We start from the raw sequence: 1328 nt of genomic DNA, 5'->3' as shown, positions 1-1328 counted from the left end.
GAGAGAGAGAGAGAGAGAGAGAAAGAGAGGAGCCAGTCCTTTCCACCTTAACCTCAGATAACCCTTGGTCACCATCATCAGTTCTGCCTGACTGGGAGTTTCAAATGGTTCATCATTTAAACACTGTGCTCACTACTCTGCATCATATTTGCATCTACTCCCAGATTAGTTTTCCAGCAGTGTCTGGCTGGAACTGAGCCTGCCAGGAGAATGGATCCCAGATAATTGGTGATCAGCTTTCCATTTATAAAGCGGAGGAGGCATCTAAACACTTGCAGGCAATGATAATGCCGCTAGTGTGAGTAGAAATCCTTAGGAGTCTCTTGTCTCACTTGCATAGCTTTTCTAGAAACCATCTTTTCCATGAGCAATATTAATGACATCCTGAATGAGGAAGAAAGTCAGGAGAAAATTGTATCTTCTTTGTGTAGAACATGTTTTAAGTGAACAAAACAAATGTTCTGAAACTTAGAACTTTCACCTTTGTTCATGAAGACATTCTTAGTAGCATCTTGCACATCCATATCCTTGATACAGGCAGGAGATCAATTTGTGCCATATCCTCACATCTAAAATACATTTGACACATGAACGTCCTGTCAGCAATGTTATAACAGTGTAGTTAATTTTTAATAAACCACTCTCCATCTATAATATAATCAGAGCTTGATCCTATAACAGTTTTTCTCCAGCGTTGTTTAAAGCTTGTGAACTGACTTTTCTCCTTCATGCACAGGGAAGGACATGCCTTGTTCAGCATCTGAAAGAGATGCTGAGGCACAGAGGTGCATGACACACAGCTTTTCTCGCCCCTTTTGTATGCTTGCATTTCCAGTTTGGCAATGTGAAGTTACAAATCTCTGTCTCAACTATCTAGGACACATGAGAATTAACCTACTCATGTAGATTACAGGGCCCCAGCCCTCATTAACCTTAATATTGAAGGAAATACAGCTTTTGCAGTTGGAGAAATGAATATAATGTCCTCTTCAGCAAAATAGTAGTATTTCACGAATAGAAGGTGAACTTTTCAGGGAATAGTTCATCCAATGTATGTCTGCTACTAAAATTTCTGCACACACATATGTAATATATGAAGTATAAAAATATATATTATATATAATGTCTCTGGATTTGTGGACCCTTTTATAAAGTATTTTAAAACTTAAGCTTCTTTTATAGTATATCAAGGTGCTATTCTGCATTTCTTTGATGTCCGTTGAATCCTTGATGTCTTCAAATTATTACCTGTTTCCCCAACAGGAAGTTAATTGCCACTTGCCAAAGGACAGAAGATTTTACACTTCATTCTTTTTTTTTTTTTTTTT

The sequence above is a fragment of the Mastomys coucha genome, unplaced genomic scaffold (genome assembly GCF_008632895.1).
Source record: "Mastomys coucha isolate ucsf_1 unplaced genomic scaffold, UCSF_Mcou_1 pScaffold15, whole genome shotgun sequence".
Lineage (NCBI taxonomy): Eukaryota > Metazoa > Chordata > Mammalia > Rodentia > Muridae > Mastomys > Mastomys coucha.
Note: the sequence above shows the minus strand (reverse complement) of the source record.